This window comes from Balaenoptera ricei, chromosome 11, assembly GCF_028023285.1.
Source record: "Balaenoptera ricei isolate mBalRic1 chromosome 11, mBalRic1.hap2, whole genome shotgun sequence".
In the NCBI taxonomy this organism is placed as follows: domain Eukaryota; kingdom Metazoa; phylum Chordata; class Mammalia; order Artiodactyla; family Balaenopteridae; genus Balaenoptera; species Balaenoptera ricei.
The window spans coordinates 33,703,924-33,724,781 of NC_082649.1; the positions used below are offsets into that span (position 1 = coordinate 33,703,924).

The 20,858-nt window shown below is 50.6% G+C and overlaps 1 protein-coding gene across 5 annotated transcripts in view; it reads left to right on the top strand.

Annotated features, from left to right (window-relative positions):
- Positions 1–279: 279 nt before the first annotated feature.
- CCND3 (cyclin D3) overlaps positions 280–20,858 on the top strand; it is an 82,139-nt gene continuing 61,560 nt past the window's right edge. The window contains exon 1 of one of the 5 annotated variants that reach the window (XM_059938704.1): positions 280–300. The gene's annotated coding sequence lies outside the window, so the exon portion shown is untranslated. Of the gene's footprint in view, positions 301–810; positions 1,170–6,515; positions 6,567–20,858 lie in introns of those variants that run through there. The other 4 variants (XM_059938701.1, XM_059938702.1, XM_059938706.1 and 1 more) reach the window with 4 other exon arrangements.

Consider the following 20,858-nt stretch of genomic DNA (forward strand, 5'->3'; position numbering starts at 1 on the left):
GGTTTTACACCTATTTTGAAATGAAATCGCTTTTCGTAAAAAGCACATCCCTGGAACACTCCAAAGTTGCCTGATAGCAACCTCTGCCTGGGTCCCGCTGGGTCCCCATCATTTACTCTCTAGGGGAAGGGTCTGGGATTCTGTATTCTTAAAACCTCCAGGTGATTCTTCTGAGCGGGAAATTTCGGGAAACCTTGTTTTGTGCTGGCGGCCCCGCAGCCTACTTGGAACTAGATCCCAACAGCCACCCAGTCCAGGTGTTCCAACGCATCCCGCTGCCTTCTCGCCGTGTATTAATCCGTAGGTATTTGCCGGGCGAGCCGGGAAGCGCCGGCGGCAGGAGGCTGCCCCTTGCCTGCCTTACTCCCAGGCCGTTGCGTCAACGTGGTGCATGTGGTTTTCTGCGGTTCCCTCGCGGGTCAGCCTCTCCGGATGGGAGTCCGTCGTGCACCACGCCTCATTCGTCTCCTTTTGCGGGTGTCTGGCAGGACGCAGGGGCTGGGTTTGAATTCCAGCACTCAGCAGCTGTGGGATTTCGGGCACATTACCTAACCTCACTGTGCCTCGGTTTCCTCTTTTGCGAAACTGGGATGGGATGGATAGCAGGGGGGGAAATGAGCTAATACACTCAAAGGGTCTATCACTGTGCAGACGTAGAGTAAGAGGTCAAGAAGCAGCGCCTAATGTTATTTCCTGAGCGGCGAGTGGATGAGTGGAAAACGCTCACAGGCAGATGTCTGGAAACCTGCGCCGCGCCTGCCCGCGGCGCTCACCTGCGGCTGGAGTGCACCCCCGCCCCTCACCGGGGGAACGTGCAGCGTGATGTGCGGGCTGGGGTCGCTGCGCAGGCTGAGCCGCCGGGAGGAGTCGGGGCCCAAACTTTAGCTGAGCGGAGCACCCAGCCCCTTTGTCTCCCCCGCCCCCTCTTCCCCACTTCCTGCCCAGCTTTAAACTCGGGATTGGCGGCGCGGCGGCGACTTTGTAAACACGCCGCGCCTGCGGCGGTGGAAACTGGTTCTGTTTGGGCGCCTGGGGGAGGGGTGCACGCCCCTCGCCGTGGCTGGAGGTGGCGACCCCCTCCCCATCTCCCCAAAGACAGAAGCGAGAGGCGGCGGGAGAGAGTGTGTGCAACCACAGTCGGTGCTCCGGGGGGCTCACCTGCCGAGGAGGTAAGCTCGAGGGCTGGAGAAGCCAAGATAGATGGGAGGCAGCGTCTGCCCTCTTCGCTGGGGCCTCCAAGCTGAGGCTGGACACCTGGGCGGTGGGTCTGAGGTGGGGGGGTTAAGGAGGTCATGGTGTCCTCATCACCTCCCGGTTGTCTCTCAAAGCTCGGGTCAGTTTCTTTCTGAGTTGCACGTGGCTGAAGGGCGGAGAAGCCCCCCAAAGCCCTGAGCTTTCTCTGTGTCTGCACAGCCATCCTCCAAGCTGATCTGGAAGCCCAGTGACCTCACTGGGCTGTCTGTTGTCGTTCTTCATACCTCAGAGACGGGGTGGGAGGTGGAAGGAGGGCAGAAGCCTTGTGGGCAGGGAGCCTTGGGGTCATCCTGCCAGCCAGGGCCGAGGGAGGAGGCCAGAGGACGGGACTGGAAAGAGGGACCTCTCAGTGGCGGTCCCTCTGGTGTCTGATGGGTACACAGGTGATGATGGCCTTACCCTCTTCTGTGTCTTCTAATGTGTCAACAAGAGGAATAACTGAAGAAATTGGTTGCTGTTACTGAGGGAGCCTTAATGTATTCATTTGCAAACACTGATTGAGCACCTACTGTGTGTGGGATTTGATGGGATGCAGAGCGTGCGGTGATGTTATTCATCCACAGTGATCTCGCCTGAGTCATAGAACAACAGAGACAAAGTGTCAAGTTGGGGTGGCTGGGAAGGCTTCAGAGAGAAGAGGACATTTGAGTTGGGTTCTGAATGATGAATAGTCACCAGGCAGAGAAGTGGGGGGAAGTCTTTGTGGGAACTTATTCTGCAGAGCTGGACTGAACCCTGACTGTGGTGTTGGGCATTGGGAAACAATAGGGACCCAGAAACAGTTCTTGCTCTCTTTAACCCACTGTCTAGACCTGAAGAAGAGATAGGAATGAACAGGATGAATTCAGTGAAAGACATGTTTCTGGGCTGGTCCCTAAGACCCCAGAAATTCCCAGCTAGGTGCAGCTGGGAGAGTCTACCCCAGGGTGATGTAACAGTCATACAATCCTGGGGCACCCACCACCCATCCCTGGTTGCTAGGACTGTTTCTTCTAACAAATCCTTGCTCTATGACCCCCACCTCAATTCTCTTTGGAACTAGACATGAGTGAAAAGAACTGGATCTACCATTGCTTTCCTGAAGATTCTTCTGCTCTTTCAATTCCCAGGCTCATTTGAGAGATGGCTGACACGGTGAATTCTTTCACCCCCTGTTTGCTGTGGCTGCACTATCTGCACAGGCTAAATATTGGGGATATAATGGTAAACAAGTCAGAGCTTCTACTCCCCTGGAATTTAGGAGCAAAAGTATATCTGAGAATTCCAGCAGGATCCGTCCTTGAGACCATGACCTCCATGATCCCAAGTGCCTTTTCTTTCCCATTTCCTTCCTTCAAGGGTTCAGAATGCTAGCTAAGGCTTATATAACACTGTCAGGTACTCTTCTAAATGTTTTAGGTGTGATGTCTCATTTAATCCTCCTAACAGTTCTATGAGGTAAGCACTAGGCTTATCTCCATCTTATAGATGAGGAAACTCAGGCATGGAGGAGATAATTTTCCTAAAGAGGACAGGGTTGGGATTTAAACCCGGGTCACTTGACTTGGGAGACCCTGTTCTTAACCATTTGGCTAGCCTGCCTCCTTGACTGACCACATGGAATGTGCCCTTGAGCCAGGGGCTTAGGAGTTTCCAAAAGGGAGTCTATGGTCCCGTGTCTCGGGTGATACAGAGGAGAGCAATCTGTTAGGTGAGTGTGGGCGCTGGTGCTGTTCACAGGGAGCCCCAGCAGGCCTGGAGTAGGGTTGTGGGGACTACACAGAGCTGGTATCCTTTCCTAATGGCCGTGTGTTTGTGTGTGTGTGTGTGTGTGTGTGTGTGTTTTCTCCTGAGTAAGCCTCAGTCACCAAGAGGAACAAACCAAGGTTTGATGCAAGAAAGATGCATGGAGGTGATGTGCCAGAATCTGGGGAGATGGGAAACCAAGATACCTCTTTTGCTGGGAATCTTTAAGAGCAGAGACCCTCAGATTCTAGATTCCAAGGGGAACAATCCAGCTTTGTAGCTGAGTAAGGAAGATGGTCAGGGAGTAGAAGCAATCTTAAGATGCGCACCTTACTTCCTCATAGCTGTTGCATCCCAAAGCTGCGTCCACGCATCTGACCCCATCCCTCTAGGCAGACTGGGACTTGCCCATGATGCCAGCTGGGCCACAGGGCAGAGGTTCCATAGATTCCAGCCATTTTTCCACTACTTTTCTGAAACTCTAGATTTCTCACATGAGCCCTCTAAACAGATCTGGGGAGGCCCAGAGGCTGTCCCTCTCTGCCTGCAGTCAAACTACCTCTAGCCTCTGTCTTTGAGGGAGGGGTGTGGGTTGGGGGGATGGGTGTTGATGCTGGGAGTTGAGGGTAGAGGGTGGCCACACCGAGATCACTGGTAAGCAGGATGTGAAGGTCAGAACTATGTGGACCTCTAGGCCACTCCTCTACACAGACACCCTCCTTCCTCCTCATCGTAGGGTGGGGTGCGATGGAAGCCTCCGCATGCCCCAGCCCCCTGCCCCAGGCGCTGTTCTCTAGGTTGAGAACAGGTTGTACTCTTGAGAAACCACAAGAGGAAGTTTAGGGAGGACTGGGGGTGGGGAAAGTTCTGGGGCCCCTGCCAAGTTTCCCTTTCTCTGCTGAGCCGGAGGTGTGTTTATTTTGGTGTGTTTCTCTTGCCCTCAAAGACATTTAAATTTTAAACCCTCTGAGTGTCAAAGAACTGTCAAGGCCTGCCGCATTACGGTGTGTGTGTGTGTTTATGCGTGTGTGTGTTTATGCGTGTGTGTGTTTATGCGTGTGTGTGTTTATGCGTGTGTGTGTTTATGCGTGTGTGTGTTTATGCGTGTGTGTGTTTATGCGTGTGTGTGTGTGTTTATGTGTGGGTCGGTGGGGGTGTGGAGGTGGTCAGACACCCCTGGAAATGGGATTGCAACAAGGTACTCATTTGTTGGATTTCACCTGGGATTTGTGCTGGATGGGAAAGGCTAACTAACTGCACAAAGTCTTCTTTTCTCCTCTCTGCCGTTTCACCTTATTCCCCAAAGCGCTCCCTACAGCCCCAAACACGAGAAAAATGTGGTTATAATGGCCACTTAGGAGCTGAATGATGTTGCCAGGAGCTGTCCTAAGTGTTCTACCTGCCTTATCTCATTTGATATTCACCGTAACTCCAGGTAGTAAATGCCTCTATTCCCAATTTACAGATGAGGAAACTGAAGCTCAGAAAGGCTTAGAAGCTTGCCTGAGTTCACACGGCTGGTAAGCAGCAGAGCCCAGATTTGAACACTGGTCTATCTGACTTCAGAGCCTGTGCTCTTGACGTCTATTTAATCCTCAAATTAGAGCATCAACTTCCCCAGCATATCAGACCCTGCACAATAGGAGGTTGAGATCCAAAGATGTTTTAAAATGGTGCTGCTAGTGTGGGGAGGGGGTGGTTTGGATATAGAATTGGAAGAGAGATTCTCTGGAAGTTAATATATTAAAAAAAGATACCTGAGGGAAAGGAAGATGTAGTGGGTGAAAGGTTAAGGCCAAACTCTGGAATTTTGAAGCAGATGGGGAGAAGATTTGGGAGGGATATTGTAGCTGTGTTCAAACATTTGAAAGGTTGCCTTTGGTAGCCCCCAAGTAGGGGACTGGTGGAGACAGATTTCCAAAAAACATAAGCATTTTCTAACAGATAATTGCCTAATCCCCTTCTGCAGAAGTGAGTTCGTCATCTAGGGGAGTCTAGAGCACATGCCTGGGAGGGGCTTTTGTGAGCAAGAAGGCCTCAGAGCCCCTTCCACCTCTAAGCCTCCCATGTGATTATTGACCTGCTTCCCTCCCCATCTGTCCACCAGGTGGAGCTGTTGCCCAGTGTGTGGCTCCAGGGCTGCTGGATGGGGTCAAGAGCGCCACCTGGTCCTTCAGCCACCAGCTGGTTTCCTGGGGCCTATCCCCCACCCCTTCCTCAGCAATCTACACGCCAGGGGCCAGAGAGCCACTTTTGACCCAGCACAGCCCCTGTAAAATGCGCTCTCAGGTTTCCTCTGGGCTCAGGCCAGAACAAGCAGGCCTCCGCCCCTGGGGCAGTCTCCCTTCCCCAAGTCAGGGATTCCCCTCCCTCCCTTCCTTCTCTTGCCCCTCCTTGACCTTCCTTTGCCCTGGAGGTAGAAGGATCTGTGTCAGGAGCAGAGGGCAAGACCAGCAGCCCTCCTGGGCATGGCCTTTCCTAGCATTCGAGGGCATGACACCCATGTCATGTCATCTCTTTTAAGATACTCGAAAGCCACACCTCTCGGAAACTATTTGCCCTCAGCAGCCTGACCAGTTCTCCAACCCTGCTTAGAACAACCCCAGGACAGCCACTCCTAAGGAGAGACAGCAGGGGCCCAGACGTTATCCCTAGGAAGGAGGGACAGCAGAGGGCTTGCCTGGTGCCTCATTTGTTGACCCAGATCTGCTTGCTGTTCTCTGCCCCCCCCCCAACCCTCGCCGCCCCTTAGAAAGGCCCAGGGCCACTGGGGCCCCAGGGGCACAGCAGGCAGGGCCCTGCATGTGCCAGGACAGAGGGTGCAGTTCCAAGTCCTGTGGCCAGAGGGCGCCATAGAGGCCAGGCCCAGAGAGCAAGGCCATATAACCAGCATGTTTCAAGCACTTAGGAACTCACTACCCACCACCGTGTCAGGCAGCAGGCCCGTTTTATAGAAGAGCAAACCAAGGCACCGAGGGTTAAGCAGCTGGCTTCCATGTACACAGCAGGACAGTGGCCGAGCTGGAAGTCTGACGTGGCCGTTTGGCTGTAAAGTTTGTGCGCATGACCACTAATCCGTGCTTTCTCTCATGGAGTGGCTCAGAGGGGCCTGTGCTCAGTGCAGAAACCACCCAGGTTTGAGTCCTAGCTTGGCTTCTTCCTGGCTGTGTGAAACTCAGTTTCCTTACCTGTCAAGTGTGTGTAACTGTAGTCCCTACCTCACTGGCTCATTGTGAGGATTAATCATACTGATATTCGTCGAGTGCTTACAATATGCCAGGTGTGATCTTTTTTCACTGTAGAATTTTTTTTTTCTTTTTTTTTGGCTGCACCGTGTGGCTTGTGGGATCTTAGTTCCCTGACCAGGGATTGAACCCGTGCCCTCGGCAATGAAAGTGTGGAGTCCCAACCATTGGACTGCCAGAGAAATTCCCTTGCCAGGTGTGAAATTTTTGTGTCCTCACAGCAGCTCTGTGAGAGAGGTACTATCATTATGTCTTCACAGACAAGGAAGCTGAGGCACAGAGTGGATACACAGAGCAAGGAGCCGAGGCTTCAGGGCCCACGCTCTGCACCAGGCTTAGGAGGTAATACACTCAAAGCCCCGCCAAGTGCCAAACAGGTCATAAACCCTTATACGTGACACCTCTGTCACCATCATATCATCATCACAATCATCTCCCAGACTGAGCTCCTGGGGCTGGGCATGGAGGGCTGTCCAGAAACAAGGGGGCAACCCTGGTTTCTTTCCTCACCATCCCACCAACGACTTCATCTCATCCTCTTTTCTAGAATAAAAATCGGCCCACCAGTTCTGGCCTGTGGTCAGACAATTGGACAGAATAGTTGAAATTGGGACAGAAACTCCCAGTTCTGGCCCCAGTGCTGTATGCTCCAGCTCGCCCTGCCTTCTGTTCTCTGTTCTCTTCCCTCCAGGCTGCGTCTCCTGGCCCCTCCTCTGGGGGCCCCGAGCTATGGGAAAGGAAGCCGGAGCAGGGCCTCTGACAGATGCAGACCTTGGGCTCCAACTTGGGCTCCAGCTGGAGGTGTTAGAGGCTGTGGGAGGAGGAGAGGACTGGCCAGGGGACGGGAGGATGGGGCACAGAGGGCCCCAAGGCTGCCTTCCCCTGTCTGTTCTTCACAGACTCTTCTTCCTGAGCTCTGGTTTATTAAGCTCACTCTGCTGGGTGCTGAGGAATCAGCTTGGAATAAGACGCCAGAGAGCATTTACTCTTCTCTGGCAAGTGGATATCACAAGCTGTCTTTGGATTATGGAGGGGAAGAGTGCTGTTTCCTCCCAACACCAGGCCCCCGAGAGTCAGGGCTGCTTTTTCCTTTCCTTCCAGCCCTATTCCCTTTTCTCTAAGCAGGATCTACTACAGAACCACAAACTTGGAGACTGTTCAGAGGTGGAATCTATTTTCATCCCAGTGAGTGAGGATCTTGGGGTTATAAACTCTCAGATGTACTGGATGACTGAGCGTAGGCCAGGGTGTAGAACATTCTAGTAGTTTTCCCAGGCCCTCTCTCTTTTTCTTTCCAGTCAGCTGGTACCTGCTGGTCTTAGGGGCAACCACCACCTTTTCTTAGAATTCTGCCTTGAGGACCAGGCTGAGTTTTTCCTCTTGGGTCTCTTGGTCTCCAAGTCTTTTTCTGCCCGGGGCCCAGCCTCTTGGGTTCTAACTCAAAACTCTTTCCAACCATTGGACATGAGCTTGGTGCTTCCTGGGTGGTCCTCAGAAGTCTTGCATCTCCCCTGCTTCTCCTCTGTCACAGCTTCTAGGAGTCATTTCTGGTATTCCTTGTAGGAATCTATTGTGTGGATTTTCTCTGAACCCTCATTTCTTCACAGGCAGGTGGCAGTGAAGACTTTGGGGGTAATAAGCGCATATGTTTGCACAAGACTTCCATGTGCCAGTGACTGTGGAAAGTGCCTACGTATAATATGTACCATGTGTAAATAAGTTTATAATAAATATGCATATTTATTAACTCATTTCTCATTTACTCCTCACAAGAATCCTCTGAGGTTTCCTCACTTTGCAGATGGAGAAACTGAGGCAAAGAGGTTAAGTAACTTGACCAAGGTCATACAGCCAGTCAGTGTTGAGAGCCCGGTGCTGAAAGAACCCTGACCGGAGTCAGGCTTTTCATGCACACTGTAAGTGTGCGTGTGTGTGTGTGCATGTGTGTGTGTGCACGTGCACCTAGGAGTGCCCATCCACCAGGGGCAGTGTGAGGGGACCCCAGGTTCCCTGTTGAGATGTCCTGAACACAGCATCAGGACCGGGGAGAGCAGGCTGGTAGGCCCCTGAACTGCCTGTGTGTGACAGTGTATTTGTGTATGATCTGCACATCTGTGTGGAGGCGTGATGGTGTGGATACGCATCCCCCAGGCAAGCCCAGGGCCTCCTCTATCCCTCAGTGCTCCTGGCTGGAGCTGCAGGCTTGTCTCCTAAGCCAATCAAGACGGCAGGGCAGGAGCAAGGAGGGCCCTGCCCTGCCCCAGCAGGCAGGTCAGGTGTTGCACACTACCCAGGAAGCAGGAGTGGGTGGTGGCGATGTGAGCTTTGCTAGGTGGGGCTGGGGCCCTGACCTTTCTGGGGCACCCTGGATGAATCAGCCCGACCACAGCTGCCTTAACTGTGACATGGTGCAAACAAGCTTTTCCTCCAGCTTCCTCCCCTCCCCCCTCCATGCTCATTTTCCTTTCCTTTCTCTCCTTGGCAGGGGTGTGCCACCAGGACAGTGGCTGCGGGCACACCTCTTGAGTTGGTGGTTAAGCTGGGTCCTGGTGCTGGACCTGCAACCTTTACCTTCTAGATACTCCATCCCAAAACGGGCAGCAGCTCCAGCCCGGGGTGGAGGCCACGTACCCTGCCCAGAGGACAGGGCTGTGTAGATGTAGGACTCGTGAGTTCACCCACCTGGCATATCCCTCCAACAACATCTATAAGCCTCAGAGGTTTTGTCCATTCCTTATTTACAGTAGAGCCACATTTTATGCTGTGTTGGGTTCACAGTCAGTGTAAAAACAAAACACATGTCAACATTACTATTTAAGTCTCCTTAAACCTCTCCTAAAACACAGTATGCATGGCTTGGGCATTCTCTCCCATCTCTAAGAATCTCCAGCACAGCCAGTTTTCATTGGGACAGATGGCAGAGTCTTTGGTGGAAGATTATGCTGAGCTTGGGGAAGGGCCCACGTTGTATGAACAATACGTGAGTTTCTGAGGCTGGTTGGTATCTCCTCCAGTAGATAATACTAGATTTGTGGTAGTTAAATGTGCACATTTAGGAATTCAGTATGCATTCACTTATGGGCTCTTATGGGCTCCCTGGGTTGCAAGAAAGGTTTGAGTGACAGTACTGTGGGAATCTGGAGGAAGGAGCAGTTGCTTGTGGATGGAACCAGGAATTTCTCCTCAGAGGTGCCATTTTTACTTATTTATGGCCGAATTGGGTCTTCGTTGCTGCACGCGGGCTTTCTCTAGTTGTGGCGAGCGGGGGCTACTCTTCGTTGCAGTGCGGTGGCTTCTCTTGTTATGGAGCACCGGCTCTAGGGTGCGTGGGCTTCAGGAGTTGCGGTGCGTGGGCTCAGTAGTTGTGGCTTGCGGACTCTAGAGCGCAGGCTCAGTAGTTGTGGCACACGGGCTCAGGTGCTCTGCGGCATGTGGGATCTTCCCAGACCAGGGATCGAACCTGTGTCCCCTGCATTGGCAGGCGGATTCTTAACCACTGCGCCACCAGGGAAGTCCCAGAGGTGCCATTTGAGAAAATGAAAAAGGAGTGGATTTGATGGGAGAATATTCAGGAGCAATTTTAAATGGTGGTTGCTTTTGTATCTTTTTACTTTTCTGAATATCTGAGGTGTTTTTGTTTTTTTTTTTTAACTGAAAGCCATATTATAGAAATAATCATTTTTCTATTCTTAATTCTATGGCAATTATTTGGCTTATTTATTCTGGTTTTTTTTAACCGTGCTGCATGGCTTGTGGGATCTTAGCTCCCCAACCAGGGATTGAACCGTGCCCCCTGCAGTGGAAGCGTGGAGTCTTAACCACTGGAACGCCAGGCAAGTCCCTAGGTTTATTTATTCTTTATATTGATTCTAAAATAACTAGCGGCTGTTTCTATAATCACTATTATTTCTATAAGAATAATTATTCTTCATATGACCACTTCTTGTTTCTTTAATGGTTTAAAATCTCCAGCAACACACTGGGGCAGGGAAGTAAAACATGAGAAAGGGGAGAGGGCAGGGGCATTTCAGAGACCCTGTGTCTGCTTTAACTGACATGTTAGATCTCAGGCAGTAGTTCTCAAACTTTCTGGTCTCAGGAACACTTTACACCCTTAAAAATTATTGAAGATCCCAAAGAGCTTTTGCTTTTCAAAGTTGTAGCTATTGACATTTGATTTCTAATAAAAATATGTTAAATGAGAAATTTTAAAAATATTTATTAATTCCTTTAAAGTAACAATAAAAAAATCATTGCATGTTAACACAGCAGCATATTTTTTATAAGATAATAACTATATTTTCCAAAACAACAAAAAAAATTTGAAGTGTGGCCTTGTTTTACATTTTTCGCAAATCTCTTTAATGCCTGGCTTAATAGAAGACAGCTGGATTCTCGTATCTGCTTCTACTTCAGTCTGTTGCAATATGTTGTTTTGGTCAATTTGTATGAAGAAAATCGGGCCGCACACAGATACGTGATTGGGAAGAGAGGACCTTGTGGACCTGTTCCAGGGGCTTAGTGGGACATGGAGCTGGAAAGAAATTTTGGGGCGATGGTGGAGAAGCGAAATCAACAGTGTTGGGTTGGGGAGTTTGGATTTGTTTAGGAGGTAATGGGAGCCATTGAAGACTTTTGAGCAAAGAAGCGACATGATCAGAACTGATTTCTAGGGCAGTAGGCAAGAGAGAGTCTACATAAAATAAAAAAGATTGAAACTAGGGTGACGCAGTAGAAATGGAAACAAGGGGGCGATTTGGCAAAATATTTTGAAGGTAGAAGCAACAGAACTTAGTAATTATTTGGTAGGAAGGTATGAAGAGTCATCCGCCCTGTGAAATGGCTCTGCCCTTCCCCTGTTAGGTACCATGTGTACTTCTAAGATGAAGTATGTTGCCGTGTATTGTAGTTTGCTGCTAGCTCGCCTTCTCTCCTACTGGGCTACAGTAGGTGGTGAGTAAATGAATGGAGGAGAATTCAGGGACTACCCCAGGATATTTCAGCCTGCGGGGCTGGCAGAATATTGGTGCTATTAAGAGAAATTTAAAGACCAAGAGGAAAAGATGTCCATTATCATTAAGTATCATCAAGTAAAGAGTGGGAGGAGATGTCAAGCTATTAATAGAGAGAAAATAGTGGGTGGACCTTGAAATATACTGTTCTCTTGGCAAAGAAGTCCATTTTCCTAGGTACTAAAGATTTGGGGAGAAATATAAAAAACATCTAGGACAGATTGGTCTTGATTGTTCTTTATTTTCAAGTAACTCAAGTTCAATTAGAGCAATGTTTTTCAAAATTAGAAATGTCTTCATTTTAACCTATTTCATGCGAATGCACACAAACACACATACGTAAAACAAGTTTCATTCACTAAGCAATACTTCCCCTGACTCCAGATGATGTACTTTTGATATTTTCTTTTTTATTCTGTTGTTTCATTTTTTTAAAATGCTGGTCAAGATTAGCTTTATGACTTCATGACCCAGTAAAGCATCCTGACTTGCAATTTGAAAAACGCTAAGTTGGCCAAGTATCAGTATTTTCAAGGTTCTGTTAGCAACAGAAACAGATTGTCCAATGTAAGGCAAAGGGAATTTATTAGAATAAGGTTGGGAACCCATAGACTCACCAGAAAGGCTGGAAAACTGGGAATGAGCAGAAAATGACAAAGTGCCTGAGGGCTGGGCAGAAGGACGGACAGCATGGTGGGAATGGACGGGCCGGCCCCTCCAGTTTCTGAGCTGCAGGTCAGGTGGGCTGGCTCCTGGATTTGCACTGGGGGAGAGGTAACCTCCTGAAAGGAAGTGACAGTGCTGTTGGAAAGGGGACTGTGTATTTAGCAGCCAAAAAAGAATAGTCTAAAAAAGGGAACACGACTTAGGCACATAAAAAGATACCTAACAGTGAGTGGTGTCCCTACACGATGGTAGATCTAAATGGCTGTGTTCTTGCCTGTTGGTGACCTTGCCATGTGGTAAATTCTCCCTTCAGAAAGCAGTTTGGCTAAAGGTATCAAATCAAATGCCTCCAGAATATTCTGACCCTCTGCTTTGGTAATCCTACTTTCTAGGCTCTATCCTAATTTAAGTAATTCTAAATGAAGGAAAAAATTTTGTCCATGATGATTTTCATCAGGGTGTTATTATGTACAGTGACAAAAAATTGGAACAACTGAAATGCCTCCCAACAGAGCATGGTTAAGCAAGGTATACTATATCCAGTAAATGTAATATTAGGTAGCCATTAAAAACGTCAAATTGCAAAAATATGTGGTATCACAGAAATTACCTATATGTTAATGTTAAGGAAAAAAATCAGGATGCAAAAGTGTACATACAATACATTTACAACTGTATGTTTTACGCACATACACATATATACACACATAGAGAAAAGACTGGAAGAAAATATACCAAAATGTGAACAGCAGTTGTTTTTTGGGGGCAGTAGAACTATGGGTGATTTCTTTTCTACTTTTTCCCCTTTTCTAAATGTTCCAGTTCTGCAAATAACAAGAGAAATGCAAAAAAAGTCATGAGTTGTGTTTCCATAAGTATATAGAAAATCAGTCTTATTATTTTCACAGCATCTCATTGGAGACATTAGGTGCCACGTAAAAAGTTGGCACATGGAATGCAGTGTGATGGCCCGGAGGACAGCCTGGTGTGGCCTGGGAGGTGACAGCTGCCTCTGCTTCAAGTTCCCAACTGAGCGGCACTATCTGCCGACCCTTCAAGTTCTATGGCACCAATAAAGCTGAAATACCAGGCAACTCTGGGGTGACAGCTTGGGTTGTCATGGCACTTGGGGGTGGGTCTTAATGGGAGATGACTGACTTTCCAGATCCACTTACCCATGGACGGGCACAGGATGGATCTGAAGTAGGCAGCAGGTCTTTCTTTGGGGCGGGGAGGCTGCTCGCTCCTTGTCCCTTTTATTAGCAGCTTGGAGCAGCGGGGAGCTAAGGTAGTGAGCAGGGTGCAGGCTGTATCCCACAGTATCTGCCTTCTGCAGCTCAGCAACAGAGAAGGAGGTGGAGTCTGGATTGAGCCCCAAGATAAGGAATATGCTGCAGCTGACGGGGAAGATCAAAATACACAGCTGTGCCCCCAGGAGAATGAACTCCACATTCCATTCTCTGACCCCACCCCCAATCCTCACTTCTCCCGAGTGCCTTCGCCCACCCCACCCCGCACATGCACACTCAGCATCCCCATCGGCTAGAAGGGCCTCCCCCCAGCCTTGGCTTAGGTCCCTTAGACCTTCCCACACTCACTCCCCTCCCTTAACCAGAGGCTCCAGGGCCCTCTCCAGCTGTCTGGAAGGGGGTGAGTGCTCCGGACAGGTGGCCGGAGGCGGATGGAGAGAGGCCTCATCCAGGGCCGGGCTCCACCTGCCAGACTGGGCCACCCTCAGACTCACACGTGGGCTACTCCAGGAAGGCCCAGGAACAGAAGAGGGTGGTGGTGGTAGTGCTGGCGAGCCTGGGGAAGCTGAGGCAGGACCTGGGGCAGCGTGGGGTGGATGGGAGGAGGGCGTGCAGTGGTCCTGATGGCCGGGTCTGCAAACATCTGGTTCTCACTGTGGGTGAGCCCGACCCTCCAGGAGCTCACAGTCCAGTAGGGGAGACAGACAGCAAGTACAAGATGTGTCGCCTGAGGGGGTCATTCCTCACCATAGTGCCCAGGGGGACTCCCAACTCCACGGAACCCCCTGCAAGTCTCCCTGTCTCCTGAGGTTTCAAGTTACTACCCCAGACCACTTTCTAGATGTGCTAACCTGGGATTTAAAATCAAGGAGCTAGAAGGAGCAGATATTTCTCTCTCCTGGGGCTGGGCTAACCCCTCGGGCCACCAGGAGTCATCAACACCCTTCTTCTATGTCACCCCCATTCCAGTTCCAACCTGCACAGTGAGACTCAGCTGGACCTGGGCGCTGAGGGGCTTCAGGGTAGCGCTGGTTCCCACCACCTAGTACTTCCATGTCCCAAAGATGTAGGGACTCTGGACATAACTCCTATCCTCCTGAGCTTGTACATGACCTCTGTCCTCACCTACAAAGGATAAAACCAAGGGGGCCAGATGGGTGGGTGTTGGCCCTGACGTTCACCGGGCACCTTTGCACTTGGTGGGAGGAGGATTGAAAGAGGAAGGTAGTGGGGGGCTCCCCAGGCTGCCCATTGGCCTGGCTGCCTGAGGGGAGGGCACCCCTACCCACCACAATGCCCAGGGAGGGCGTGCGTAGGGGTTGCACCACCCTCTCAGTCCCTAACTGCAGGCAACCTGGCAGAGTCCCACATCACTCCACTTAAATGACTCCCTTGAGGTCACCAAAGCCCTCTAATGTCCCACATCTCCAGCAGATTGCTGGGCAACCCCCGCCTTGCATAGTCACCCCCAGCCAGCAGACTCAGTGTATGCATGCTCATACTAGCCAGGACCCACTACATAATTTGTAGAGCCCCTTGTTCAAAAATTATTCAGAATTTCAAGATGGTGGCAACAGAGCATTAAACCAAAGGTGGAACCTTTCTGAGCGCAGGGCTCTGTGTGCCTGCGTGGGTTACATGCCCATGAAGCCAGCCCTGAGGGTCGCTACCATTAATCAAACACTTGCTATGGTGCCAGACCCTGTGCTGGGTGCTCACCACGCATGATCTCATTCCTTCCTCTCAGCAGCCCTATTATCCCTTTTGTGCAGACGAGGAAATTGAAGGATTAGACAAGCCACATAACTTGCTGAGGTCATCAGCTCTTAAGGGCTAGAGTTGGGGACAGAACCCAGCCTGTCTGTCTGCAGAGCCTGGGCTCTTAACCACCCTGGGCCGCTCCAGCCCACAGGGCTTGGGTGGTTGCTGGGCAAGGCAGCTGCTTCCCGTCCCCTTCTTCTGTCCTATCAGGGACAGGAAGGAAGATGAGGCAAGAAACAGCAGCTGACAGTGCGGCAACAATGGCAGTGGCAGTGAGGGTGGCCAACCCAGACAGAAGTGCTGGGTAGAGACCGTGTGAGATGGGCCCAGGGGTTGTGTGAGCTAGAGGCAGCTGATAGACACCACAGCTGTGCCCTCCACCCTCTCGTCCAACGTGGGCATCACTGAGCCCTTTCCCTTCCTCTCCGCTGATAGCACCTCCAGCTCTGCCTCTCTCTTCCTCTTTACGGCCATGGTCTCTTCTCCCCAACTCTCTCTTTCACTCCCTTTCCAGCCACCCTCCACTGGGAAGGTCACTCAGGGCTCTCCTCCAGCTGTGTCCTCAATATTTAGCTCCATAGCAGTAACAACCGTGGTTTAGTGAGCACCCACTATGTGCCAGCCACGCTGCTAGGCACTTTATAGATACATAGACTTGAATTCTCTCCACAAACCTGGAAACAATGATTATTATCCACATTTTATAAAGGAAGAAACCGAGGCTCAGAGGGGCTAAGAGATTTGTCCAAGGTTACATAGGTTTGCTGCCCTTCCTCACTGCCTTCCCCATAAGATGGAGTTGGCCTGATAAGGTACAGTGGTCCCTGAGCATAGAAGAGTCTTTTCTCACCAAGGAGAGAGTTTGAGAAATGGTCAGTCTGAGGGAGGAATGGATTATGTATTGTGAGGGAGGGAGACATTCATCTCCTTTGTGTTAGCTGGGGTGGCATTCCAGGAGGTGTCCTGTCTGCCTGGAAGGTCCTCTCTGACACTTGGGGAAGCAGACCTGATGGAGTGAGGTGATGCGGAGCTGAAGGGCTGAGGATGCTGATGAGGAGGAAGGTCCCTCTTACACATTTTACCCATTGGCACCTGGCACCAACGAATGGACTGTTACAGGCATTGGGAGAGGTTAGACCGCTGTAATAGAGACCCCCCAAACCAGGCGCCTAAACAAAATGGAAATTTCTCACTACAAGCCTGGGTAGGCGATCGGACCCCTTGCGTGTTGGGGACCCACACTCCTCCCAGGCTGTTGCTTGTCCAGGCCCTTCGATGTTGAAGACAGCGCACCACCACATCCCCTGGGTCCATGACCCAGCCAGTGGGAAGGGAGAGAAGGGAAGGAGGGGGCACGACCCTTCCTTTTGAGGACATGACACCCAAATTGGCAGATCCCTTATCCCTTTAGCCAAAAGTTGGTCACCCACCACATTTAGCTGCAAGGGAGTTTGGGGGTCATACATAGTGGAGCTTCTAGTATGAAAGGTTTAAGAAGGGGAAATGGATGCTGCGGGACAATTAGGAACCTTTGCGCCAGGATCTAGATAGGCAGGGACCAAGAGGGCCTGTGTCACATGTGTGCGGATGACTTTTCTACATGGAACCTGTGCGAGAAAGGTTCTCAGATGGACTTCTCTCTGGGGGAGGCCTAGGGCAGAGGGGCCAGCACCCCCACCTTATCTCTAGTCAAAGGTAGGGGGTTTGACTCTCCCTCGCCCTGACCAGAAGCCCCCTGGAGGTCCTCAGAGACCTTGTACCAGGAGCACTGTAGGATGGGGTGAGGCTCATTGAAGGACACCACTCTTGCCCCTTTGGGTGGCCCTGCTGTTCTCAGATGGGGTAGAGAAGCATCATGTCCCCTCACCTCAGTGATCAGATGTGATCATCTTAAGCATCAGGAGATGGAGAGTTACAGGGCTCTCAGGGCCATGTTTCAGTCTCAGAGACAGAAAGTACGCAGAGTTGAGGCAGGAGGTTGAGCTTTGTCCAAAACAAGGGAAATGGTTCTCCTCTCTGGAGATGTGAATCTCTAGATGCTGACGGACAGTCTTCTGGGCCCATTGTTTGCTTGCTCATTCATTCATTCATTCGTTCGTTCGTTCATCATTCAGTGTCTCTGTAGTGAGCACCTGCCTCGAATGCCCCAGGCGCTGTGTTCAGTGCAGGTGAAAGAGAAAAGAACAAGACAGGCAAAGCCTCTGACCTCATGGAGCTTACAAGCCCTCAGTGTTCCCTGTCCCCTTTCTGCCTCCCCATAGAGCACAGGCCAGGCCATTGCAGCTCTGAGAGCCACCCCTGTGGCTCAGAGCTCGAAAGGCCCAAAGGGAGCCCCTGAAAGCACATGGCAGGCCTCACCTGGGTGCCGTCCTGGGGCGGCTGGGCAGGGGGTGGGTGGGGGCAGAGCAGGCATTGGAGTGGCGGTTCCACTTCCCTCTCACATACTAGGCGTGGAATTGCTTTTTCTCAGTTGGTGAGGTTAGGAACTTCTCTTCTTGTGCCTGGGGGACATGTCTCCTCTCAGCCCCTCCTCCAGTGCTCCAGTGTGGGTGGGATCCTTCCTCCCATTACCTATGATCCCAGGAAAGAGGGTGGCATGGGAAGTGGAAATCTATGTGGGGACACTTCCTCTGTAGGGCCTTTGGTCTCTGAGCTCCTTTCTGGGCCCCCTTGGCCCTGTAGTCCTCCCGGCTAGTCCAGGAAGAGAGGCCGCAGGCCCTCGCCTCTGCAGAGGGCTGGCTGACCCCCTGCTTCCTCTCCTAGTGCATCCCAGACCTGCCGTCCGCCTGCTCACGTTGGCCTCTCTCATTTTATTCCCTAAGGCATGGCCTTGCTCAGGCTCTGCCTGGACCCTGAGTGGACTCCCAGTGTCACTTCATGCGCTCTTACTACTTGGCAAAAGTTTGAGGCCCCAACACTGGTATATAAACCTAGGGATTTAGGCCAAATAAATAAATAAAACCTTCAGAGTCACGTGCCCCCATCTGTGCAGTTAAGATGGTCAGTAGGAGGGCAGGGGTCCTGTCTACATTCCATATTTTTGGCTTTTAATGTAGGATTTGCACTTAGGAGGTGTTCAGTAGGTGGTGGGTGGTGAATGGATGAGTAGATGCAGACTGGCATTCACAGGAAGCCAGAGATATGGCTGCCCGATTATTGTAATATTGAAATACAGTCGATTTCCATTATTCATAGAGTTATGTTCTATAAAGTCGCCGTGATCACTGAATTAGTGAATCCTGAGCCATTGCTCCTAGGGGAACACAGGGTTGGGTTCCTTCCAGCCTGTGGTCCCAACATTTTCATCAGCCAACCGATGTACTTGTTTTACGTGTGTTTCTGTTTAAAGACACCTTATTTAATATCTGTTGTTGATTTGAACTCACAGCCCGGGGCACGGTAACTCACGCCTGAAGGAAGCTGAGCTAATGCCCATCACAGCCTTCTTGCACTCAGGATCATTGGCACATCAGCACTATGCTTGGGGGCCATTTTAAACAGTGAAATCAACAAGAAAGCCAAAAATGCTGAAAAGGTGGCACTGAATAGACTGAAAAAGACACTTGTTTACTGCACAAGAGCTGAAACAAGAGGGCAGAGCGTCGCCTTGTTCGACCTCAGCTGAGAACATGCACGTCAGGTGACTTGAATTTTTCACAGCTCTGTGCATGTCCTCGAATGACCGCAAAAGCGGCAGGAGCGTTGATTTGGGAGTTCCAGAAAAATGTTAGTGAGTAGGCAAATTCGCAAATAGAGAATCCATGAATAATGAGGATGACTGTACCTCCACACAGGTTGGTATATACCTGATGCCCCCGGCCCCGGCCCTCCCCCGCAGCATTCAGCATCTAAGGCTGGGTTGCTGGGCCCAGCATGGCCCTCCAGCGTCCGTGCTGTACCACTGCTGCCTCTCTTGGGTGGGTGGATGAATTTTGCTGCCCTGGCCTGCACTGGAGGAGGGGTGAGGAAGCCTTGCCCTGCCACCCTCCCCCTTCCGCTACTTCCTCACTGCACATGAGGCCTCCCTGGTGAACCAGACCCACACATGCATAAAGGGAGGTGGGGTGACACGAGCAGGCAGCCACCTGTGACTCCTCTAAGCCAAGTGCTGCACCAACACCTGGGGAAGACCCCCTGGCGGTTTGGGGGAGCCTGTTTTGGCCTGATCTTTATTTACTCCTCACAAAGGAAGTAAATTAATAGCTCTTTGTGTGTCTCTGTGGATGTGCGCGTGCCAGACTGTGTGTGCCTGCTGCACACCGTTAAAAACCATGGCCCGGCCCCAGAGGAAGTGGTAACAAAACGATTGTTTGTTTTATGTTCCATTTACACACCCACCCCTTCCTCACCTTCCACCCTTTTAATGTGTGCCCGGAGGCATTCTTTGCCAGCCTGGGATCCAATCACATGTTCATCCATTTCTTCATTCACTCATTCTGGTGTGTACTGAAGCAACATAGTGCCAGAGGCTGGCAAATGTAAAAGACAGTGTAGAAGAAAGTGAGGTGGGGAAAGGGCCCTTTGGCTTGTGGGTGTGACTTTCTTCCTTTAAGGACATGCTCTCCACTTGGGAACAAGGGTTGCAATATCCCCAGTGTGCCTCTTCTCTGCTCCTGTGGCTGCCTGCTTACCCCAGGCCTCCGTGAGACTTGCCTGGATTACTGGGTGTTTCCATGACATCACTGCTCAAAGACCATTAGAGGCTTCCTTCCCAGGGCCTGTGAAATCACATTCGACTTGTCATGGTGCTCTGGTTCTCCTAGCATCTGGGCTCAACCCACCTTTCCAGCCCTTTTACCCACAATCAACCTCTGTCACTCTATTCCTGCCAACAAGAGTGCTGATACATCCTGGGGTGTCCCTGCTTCCATCACTTGGCTCACACTGTCCCCCTTTCTTGGGATGTACTTAGTCCTCCTCTCATCCACCCCTGTCTGTCCAAACTTGGCCATTCTTTAAGGCCCGGTTTAAATCTACGCAGCTGCTCCCCCGCCACATATCCCACCTCCTGGGTAGCACATCCTAGTGTATGTTGGGTGTGGGTGGGTGCAGCTTCTTGTCCTTACCAGACCGTGAGCTCCTTGAGGACAGGGTCTGCATCTTAGTTGGCTTCCATCTTCTTTCATTCATTCATTTAGCCCATATGAAGGGTGCTGTGCCTGATGACTCTGGGCTCCTGTCCTTGTTTCTCTAATGGTACCCATCCCTGCATACGATACCTTCTCGATAAATGCTGGTCCAACAAATGAAGTCTTGGGGTACAAGTTCTCTATGCTGTGGGCATTCGGAGGTGAGGGAGACCAGGGAAGGCTGGGGGTGAGGGGAGGGCTTCCGGGAGAGCTGAGCAGTCTCTGGAGTGAACAGGTAGAGTTTGGAGGGTTGGGAGATGGAAGCAAGGGCAGGGCAGGAGCCTCTTGACCTGAGCCCGGGATTCTTGCTCCAGGCCCTCACGATCATGCAGGTGTCCAGATCTGAGGAGGGCAGTGAGGATAGAGGTTTGAACCATGCACATCCGTGGACAAGGTCCTTCTGAGGACCTGATCCATAGAGTGAAGCAAGGGAGGACAGAGAGACAGCCAAGAATCTCCTGCATGTTGGGTCAGATGCAGGCACAGAGCAGGGCCTGGGAAAGTCATGCATTCATTCATTCAGCCTTTACTTTTAAGGTTTAAAAAAATTATAAAATGAATACTTGCTCAATATAGGAAATTTGGACAATATAGAAAAACAGGAAAAAGCTAGAAAAATTGTTCATAGTTCTTACCGCCCAAAGACAGCCTTAGTTTACATTTTGTGTGTCTCCTTCTAGCCTTCTCTCTTTATTATTTAAATAATTGTCATGCAATTATTTAAACAGCTATTTAAATAATTGTTAATTTTTATATTTAATTTTTAAGGGAAATTCATTCAATTGAATAGTAAGAAATGTAATTATGAAAGTAAAA